Below are 8,657 nucleotides of genomic sequence, written 5' to 3'. Positions count from 1 at the left end.
TTTTGTTGAGGGGTATATGGTGCAGAATATTGATGCTTGATCCCTTCATCACTAAGAAACTCATCCAAGGTGTAGTTCTTGAACTCGGTGCCGTTGTCACTTCTTATTGTCAAAATCTTTGCATTATGTTGACGTTGAGCTTCATTTGCAAAGTCGATGACGGTTTGTTGAGTCTCACTCTTCCTCTTGAAGAAGTATACCCAAGTGTATCTTGAATAATCATCCACAATCATCAAGCAATACATTCTACCCCCAAGACTGTCAAATGATGGAGGCCCGAAGAGGTCCATGTGCAGGAGCTCCAAGGGTCTCTTCGAGTAGATGATAGTCGTGGGAGGGTGAGCCGTCTCATGAAGCTTTCCTTCGATACAAGCACTGCAAACACGATCTTTGGCAAAACTAACATTCGTTAGTCCATGAACATGGTCCCCCTTGAGAAGACTTTGCAAAGATCTCATATTGACGTGGGCTAAACAGTGATGCCAAAGCCATCCCACATCAACTTTAGCCATTAGGCATGTCGCGGTCTTAGTGGGTTGCTCTAAAAAGTTAATCACATAGAGACCGTTCTCGACATGCCCAACAAAGGCTACTTTAAGAGTCTTGCTCCACAAGAGGGCCACAGTATCAATATCAAAGGTGGCAAAGCCCATGAGTGCGAGTTGACGAACGGAAAGTAAATTGAACGCAAGGGACTCAACAAGCATGACTTTCTCGATCGTTAGATCATGAGAAATGACAACCTTGCCAAGACCCAATACCTTAGAATGTGAGGCATCACCCCATTCAACATTGGTGGGCATAGATGGGATCTTGTGCACGTCCACCACCAAGTCCTTGCTCCCGGTCATATGATTTGTTGCTCCACTATCGAGCAACCATGATCCCCCACCGGAAGCAAACACCTACAGGAGATCAATGCTTGGTTTTAGGTACCCATTGAGTAATGGGTCCTTTGATGTTAGTAACAAGGGTCTTAGGAACCCAAATAGACCATTCAATGTACTCATAAGGAGAACCAACAAATTTAGCATAAACATGCCCATCACTAGCACGGCACAACACATAAGAGAGGTTAAAGTCGCCGGCTTTGTTGGGAGAGATGGCTTTGCGCTCTTTGGCATCACCACTCTTCCCATTGTTCTTCTTCTCCTGGAGGTCGATTGGTCTTGCTCTTCTTCTCCTTGTTCTTCTTCTTGTTCTTGGACTTGGGTGAGAACCCAACTCCCTCCTTGCCCACAACTTCCTTTTGATTGCTCAAAAGGTCATTTAGGTTCTTCTCGCCTTGTATGCATGACACAAGACCTTTCTCGAGTTGTTCCTTCAACTTGGCATTCTCCTCCACAAGATGCACATACTCACAACATGGGTTAGTAGCATTTGCATTATCAATTAAGACCATGTGAGGAAATGTGGCCTTTTCCTTGGTTAGCTTAACTTGGAGTTGAGCATGAGACTCCTTGAGGGTGGCATGTGCACCTTTCAAGACCTTGTGGGCCTTGTCAAGTACATCAAACTCCTCCGTGAGTCTAACATGATCAACCCCAAGTTTAGCCTTCTCGGAAGCTAGAACACAAGACACAACAAGAGCATGATCAAGATCTTTCTTTAGTTTAGCATGACCATCGTTGTGTGACTCTTCAAGAGCCAAATGATGCACACGTTCTTTCTCAAGAGCATTAGAGAGATCCGATATCTCATCGACATAGTCACGACTATGACTTTCCATCTTAGAGATGGTTTCTTCATGAGCCTCGATCATGTCATTGGATTCACCAAGTTGTTCCAAGAAAGCAACAAAGTGCTTCTTGGATTTGCCCTTGAGCTTACTCATGAAGGACTCAAATTCATTGATCTCCTCATTAGACCCCTTACCATTATCATAGTCATTCATTGAAGGAGGGTTAAGAATAATGGTGGTTTTGATGTTGGGGATTACCTTGTTGGTGGCCTTAGCCATGAGGCACTTGGCGGTGATGTTCCCGTTAGGTGCATCGAAGAGAGACACCCGGGTAGTTGTGACAATGGCAACGGATGCCAAGGCCATTGTTTCACCATCTTCATCATCATCGTCATCCTCACGGTATTCTTCTTGAACCACCAACCCGCGAGAAGGAGTCTTCTTGGTGAAGTTGTTCTTGTTGGGGAAGGACTTGGCTTTGTCTTTTTGGATGAACTTGCCACCATTGTCTTCCCGCTTCTCGTAGGGACAATCCGCAACGAAATGGCTAACATTGCCACAGTTGAAACAAGTTCTAACTCGTTGCTTCCCCTTGAGACCACTTGAGTTGTTCTTGTTGAAGTTGGGTCTTGTATTCTTCTTACTCCAAAACTGTCTTGAGGCAAGAGCCATGTGCTCATGATAATCATACTTCATGTCCTCGGGGTTGCTCTCCTCATCTTCCTCTTCTTCTTCTTCTTCCACACTAACCTTGGCCTTCAAGGCAAGATTGGGCTTCTTTGCCCTTTGAGAATGGAGCACCGCATTGTCGCCGGTCTTGTCCAAGATGCTCATTGCAACAAACTCATCCAACACTTCACCAGAGGTCATGGAGTGGAAGTCCGGTCTTTGGCGAATGACGCAGGACATGGCCTTGTTGTAGGGCATCATGGCCTTGAGAAACTTGCGCTTGATCCAGTTGTCATCCGTGTCCTTGCTCCCATGATATCGGAGTGCGACCGCGAGTTTGGTCACTCTTCGAAAGAGCTCACGAGGTTCTTCATCCTCTTTCATTGCAAACTCATCGGCTTTATCTTGCATCACTTCATAGTTGGAGCGTTGAATGCTAGCACTTCCTCGATAGAGAGACTCAACACATTTCCATGCTTCTTTAGCCATGACATGAGGTCGAAGATGAGGGAGATCTTCGGGAAAGATTGCATCTTGGATGATGAAGAGAGCACTCTCATTGAATTGATTGTCCACTTCTTCTCGAGGGGTGAAGTTGCTTGGATCATGAGGATAGAAACCTTCTTCAATAATTCTCCAAAGGTTAGTGTTCACATGTTTTAAGTGACGCTTGAAGCGATAAGCCCAAGAGTCAAAATCTTCATTTTTCACATATTTAGGAGGAGGACCGACATGATTCAAATGAGTAGAGGGGATCGGTCCTCTATACACTGGGGGGTCCACATTGGCAAAGATGCATGTGCCATTTCTACCACTAGTAGACGGACTCTTTTCACTGTTAGCTTCCCCCTTGTCGGAGGTAGCATCCGTCACCTTGTTAGTGGGATCTCCCACTTTCATCGGCGAGGTTGATAGTTTAAGTCCGTCTAAGAAATCAGAAAACATGCTTTTAACCTCAGCCGTCATGGAGGTTTTCAATGTGTCTAAAGCCACATTGAATTCCTCACGAAAGACCGAGGCTCCCCCTTCGGCCGTGGACGAGATGGGATTCACACCGGAGTGCTCCTCTGCACCGTCGTGGGTGTCAACCATACTCTTCGGACAGCAAAGTCCTTAATAAAGAAACGAGGCTCTGATACCAATTGAAAGGATCGATATGGTCGACTAGAGGGGGGTGAATAGGCAACTAACAATTTTTAGACTTTTCTTTAACAATTTAAACCTTGCAATGAAATAGGTTGTCTAGATGTGCAACTACGTGGACAACCTATATGATGCAAAGACAATAAGCACACAAGCAAGCAATGGATATAACTCAAGTAAGCTTGCAAAAGTAAAGGGACAAGATAACCAAGAGTGGAGCCGGTGGAGACGAGGATGTGTTACCGAAGTTCCTTCCTTTTAAGGGGAAGTACGTCTTCGTTAGAGCGGTGTGAAGGCACAATGCTCCCCAAGAAGCCACTAGGGCCACCGTAATCTCCTCACGCCCTCACACAATGCAAGATGCCGTGATTCCACTATTGGAGCCCTTGAAGGCGGCAACCGGACCTTTACAAACAAGATTGGGGCTATCTCCACAACACTTGGAGGCTCCCAACAACACCACGAAGCTTCACCACAATGGAGTATGGCTTCGAGGTGACCTCAACCGTCTAGGGTGCTCAACACCCAAGAGTAACAAGATCCGCTAGGGATAAGTGGGGGGAATCAAATTTCTCTTGGTAGAAGTGTAGATCTGGGCCTTCTCAACCAATCCCGAGCAAATCAACAAGTTTGATTGGCTAAAGAGAAAGATCGGGCGAAAATGGAGCTTGGAGCAACAATGGAGCTTTGGGGGAAAGAGGTAGGTCAACTTTGGGGAAGAAGACCCCTTTATATAGTGGGGGGAACAATCCAACCGTTATCCCACTCACCAGCCCCGCACAGAGCGGTACTACCGCTAGAAAAGGGCGGTACTACCGCTCCGGGCGGTACTACCGCTCAACCCAGCGGTACTGCCACGCTGCCAGGGCCCTGACCCCAGGGCGGTACTACCGCTAGGGAAGAGCGGTACTACCGCTTAGGGCGATACTACCGCTCCTACTACCGCCCTTAGTGCCGCAAAACCCGACACGAAAAACTTCGTTCGAGAATCGAGGCGGAAGTAGCCCAGACGCACAGCGGTACTACGGCCGAAAACCCCAAGCGGTACTACCGTTCGGAGAGCGGTACTACCGCTGGGGAGCTTCGGCGGTACTACCGCTGTGGGTCGCGGTACTACCGCTGGGGCAGAGCGAAGCATAGCAAGGGGAAAACGGCAGCTCCAGGGAGGCAGAAGGAAAGACGACGAGTGTGATAAGGAAGTGTACGTGTGATTCCACCCAAGTCTTACCAAAGCGGATCCCCTTTTGATAGTACGGTGACTCCTACGAAACTAGTACACCAACAACGAAATGAAGGAGCTACGTTGTCTTGAATTACAACACAGAGGGGAGGAAATCGTCTCGTGCCAATGGATGAATCTTTGAAAGAACTAAACGCACACGATTAGTCCGCACAAGCATTGTCATCAATCACCAAAACATCTTGGGGATAAATATGCCCTCACAATGGGCCACCATGTTTGGAAACAATGAAGAATTACATTAGCCTAGTGCACCTGGACATTTTTTGTGGAGGCATCACATTCATAGGACAAGAGTCCTAACAAGGATTAAATTAGTGGCAATATCCATTAACGATATACTCCTACTAAATACTACGTACGAGCAGCAACGGGGATATGTGGTAATTATATTTTCATTTTTGTTTGCTTGTTTTGTAAAGAACAACTTAGCTGAAAGATATATGTAAGAATGTCATGTGACTTTCCATTTGATACATGGAAAGACTTACCCAAACAAACCAGCATGGAAAATGGTGTTTGCTAACTTGCACGAATAAAATAAGGTTCAAATTGAGATGTCAACCAATCAGTAACCACCTGCGTTGCGTAAAGAAAAGAAAACTTCCCGGTCATGACAACATAACTGATATAGCAAGTAACATCATGTATAAGATGAAAGAGAGTATTAGATCAAAAGTGATAACTATAATAAATGTGAAGTAATGCATAAGATATCAGCATATGCAGCATGTATCCTATGCGTCATACTTGAGCTGTTCAAGCTAGATATCATTACATAGTTATGCATTAGTACTGAAACAAATTTCAGTAACGATTCAATCAAATTGTATTGCATGAGTACACATATAAAAGAAGAAACTTGAATCCTCTTAAAAAACATAAAATCCATTCAACTGGGAACAACCATGTTTACTGCAACACTATTGAAAAAGTTGAGATTAGCATGTTCGTCCTTGTGTTGCAAGTTTGAACTATTTCTACCACTGTTGTGAAACCTTATTCGACAACCAAAAAATAATGTCTAAATTTTAACGCAGATAGAGTTATTAGAGTTTTATTTCCAGGAATTATATACTAAGGGTTAGACATTCTAAAGAAAGACATTTACAGGTATCTATAGCAGACATTGTTTTATGCTTAAATTTTTGGCATAAGTATTTAAAAGGTCCTGGGAAATAAAATGAAATAGATCTTTGTGTTCTTGAGGCCATCTTATAAGGTTCAATCACGTTCGCCCCACGATTGTCGTGTCATCACATGGTAAAAGTGAGATACTGAGTTTGTACTCAGGTACTGATGAATTAAAGAGCAAAGACAATCATACCTAATTCATAATCTTCATGTAGTACTACTGCTACTCATAACTGAAAATGGACCACATGATTTAGATAAAGGTAATCTATGGGATTTGTAAAAGTAAATTTCCCCTCCATAAATATTTCCTTTACCTCACATCACAACATTTTGACCTACAACTGGCTCTATTAGTTCAGGAGAAAATTCACAAATTCAATGAAATATTGTATGCGGGTGAGTGGAGACTTGAGAAACAAAGCTTGCAAATTTGTATGAAGAGGATTGTCTGGTTACCTTGGAGAAGGGATTTGACATCAACACGCAGAGGTGGAGACTGGAGAGGATGTATTGCATAATCAGAAGTGGATTTTCAGCTACAAATAATAATTGCTGAAGATTTTTTGCTGATATTGTGACTGCAACGCAAAATTCAGAAATTAGATCATCAATAATATACCTTCATGGAGTCCACCAGTTTCCCATCATGGCCTTCTACCTAACAAATCCGAAACACAAACAGGTCACTGTTCTGCTATTATTACTCTCTGAACAGGTACACATTATTTTACAGGTTATAATATATCCTCCACTTACAGATTTCATTGCTCTGGATGGCGATGGTCTCCTCGAGCTGCAGTATCTTGGACTCAATGGTTGTCATCTGCTTCAGGACCTCCGATGTGCTGGACGAACCTGCCAACACTAAGCAAGCACGCAAAATGAGCCGTCACCGTTGGCAACAGTTAAACAGACACAAGACGATTCACAAGTAGACGATGAACCTATGAATGGTGCCCTTGGTGAACAATGGTGCACCGGCCTCCAGAATCCAAATTAGGCTGGAGGAGGATGGTGTAGCCTCCCTTGGCAATCTGCTCCTGGGTTGCCTTGAGGTGCGCCACCAAGGGGACTAGGAGGCCGGAGGGAATCTTCTCCTTCCTCCCATTCACTACAATAACCAAATCACACCTACAATACAAAAATGGGGAGAAACATAAAAAATCGTTGTAATGTGCTGAAAAGGGGTTGCAGATGCAATGCGGTACATAAGCAATCAGTACGCTCTAGTAATCATCAGAGCACAAATTCAACAATTAATATGAATGGTGTTTCTCCCCATTGTTTTCTCCAGCCTCCAGTAATTCTCCTCCGTCATTAGGGTATGGTCCCGCGGCGCGAAGCATTCCATAAATCTCCATCTCCCCTTCCAACAAGGTAATATGCATATCCATTTGATCTAGTCTGTGCCAACGGCTATGCTCAGATCCGACGATGCACTCGACAATAGGATGCATCTCAGACTTACCTAACGAAGGAGAATCCCAAGTAGTTAATTGTGACAGAGGCGGTCCGGTCCTCAAGCGTGGCGAGGAGCCGCCAGATCCGGCTCCTACTCCTTCACCCTCCGCTGCACCTCCTGGGCGCAAGCCCCGCCGACGGTCAAGCGCATGCTATTTTCTCCCCTGCGTTAGCACCCCGGAAGCCCCGCGGGCGGACGGAAAGAGAAGAGAGGTTGGGGAGAGGAGAAGTCGAGCAGGGGAACTGGGTCAGACAATCAAATACAAGCCCAGTAGCGCCAGTAGGCCCAGTTGAATGTCGCACGACCAAAAAAACCACCGGAGCAGCGGCCCGATAAGGCTAGTGCAGCCTGTACGCATGATTTACCCTCTACGTGCGATTTAGGTGGGTTTAAGAGTGATCGTACGGCCAAGAAATAAAAAAAAAACGATCCAACGGATAAAAATGCTGATGGTCTCAGAGGACTGGGAGGGTGCTCAGTTTTAATATATCTAAATTTAGATTGATTGTCTATCTATTATACTGTACTACTATTGCTATCTATGATATTTACTCCTAATGTATTATGTTTTCCTTTTTCTTTTGAACACAGTACATACGCAAGCGCTTATATATACATGCATACACTCACCCATATGAACGCACACATGCACACTTTATCCCTATGAGCACCTCCGAAAGACTGATCCGGCATATCATTTTGAAATTTATGAAGTCATCGTAGGCACCTCGTCGTCGACGGGAACGTCTCGTGGGCTAGGGATACCACAGTCCCTCTAACCATCCATCCACATGTAGGTTCACATATTATGTTTTCCTAATGCAGTGCACAATAATTGCAATAGATGTATTAACATGCATTTGCAAAAAAAAAATCTACTCTATGTCTGCAATTTGCAAAATGGAGAGTACATCTCACCTCATATTGTTGAGTTTCTTTTTTCTTTTTGACCATAAAACAATAAGGCAAAAGCCCTATTGTGTGTCATTTTTCATTTATAGAAAGCAAGAAAAATAATAATGTTACAATGGTTGATGGGGAGACAACAAGAGAAGTCTAGGAATACAAAATAAAGGAGAAGAGGGAAATAAATTAAATATTATCAATCCAGGATGACATGCCATCCTTAAGACTAGGTTTGGCTCTAAGCATGGTCAACTTAAAAGTTTTGTTGAAGTCATATCTGCATTCTGTGATTGAGCAAGGTATTCCTTCAAAGATCATTCCATTCCTTTGATTCCAGATGCTCCAGCAACCCACAATCATAATTTCAATGAAAAAACCAAATTGGTATCTCCGTTTTGCTTCAATTATCATATCATGGA

The 8,657-nt window shown here is 44.1% G+C and overlaps 1 long non-coding RNA gene across 2 annotated transcripts; it reads right to left on the bottom strand.

The window, feature by feature from the left end:
* Positions 1 to 4,892: 4,892 nt before the first annotated feature.
* On the bottom strand, positions 4,893 to 7,536 carry LOC119293765. 2 transcript variants are annotated; one of them, XR_005143205.1, is made up of 5 exons: positions 7,339 to 7,536; positions 6,815 to 7,001; positions 6,627 to 6,734; positions 6,490 to 6,528; positions 4,893 to 6,366 (listed from the first exon to the last, which is right to left on the bottom strand). It is a non-coding gene; the product is annotated as an uncharacterized LOC119293765 (long non-coding RNA). The 2 variants fall into 2 exon arrangements; XR_005143206.1 differs by having other exon boundaries at positions 6,627 to 6,725.
* Between the last annotated feature and the right edge of the window lie 1,121 nt (positions 7,537 to 8,657).

The sequence above is a fragment of the Triticum dicoccoides genome, chromosome 4B (genome assembly GCF_002162155.2).
Source record: "Triticum dicoccoides isolate Atlit2015 ecotype Zavitan chromosome 4B, WEW_v2.0, whole genome shotgun sequence".
NCBI lineage: Eukaryota > Viridiplantae > Streptophyta > Magnoliopsida > Poales > Poaceae > Triticum > Triticum dicoccoides.
Note: the sequence above shows the minus strand (reverse complement) of the source record. Positions and strands in the feature narration are given on the sequence as shown.